The following is a 220-nucleotide window of genomic DNA, read 5'->3' on the forward strand; positions in this document are numbered from 1 at the left end:
TCTACCGGACAGGACCCAGGCAAAGCCCCGGGGAGGCGCAGGGCACCGCGCTGCCAGCACGGCAGACGGGCAGGACCACTCTGCCTTTCCCTTCCCTTCCCTTCCGCAGGGCTCAGGAGACCAAGACACGGCCAACAACCCCGGCTGCTGCGGGGCCAGGGGCGGGCTGGACCCCAGGACCCCGGTCCCCATCGCGGGCCGGCGCGGGCCGGGTCAGGGG

Source organism: Mesitornis unicolor, unplaced genomic scaffold (assembly GCF_000695765.1).
Source record: "Mesitornis unicolor isolate BGI_N332 unplaced genomic scaffold, ASM69576v1 scaffold31731, whole genome shotgun sequence".
NCBI lineage: Eukaryota > Metazoa > Chordata > Aves > Mesitornithiformes > Mesitornithidae > Mesitornis > Mesitornis unicolor.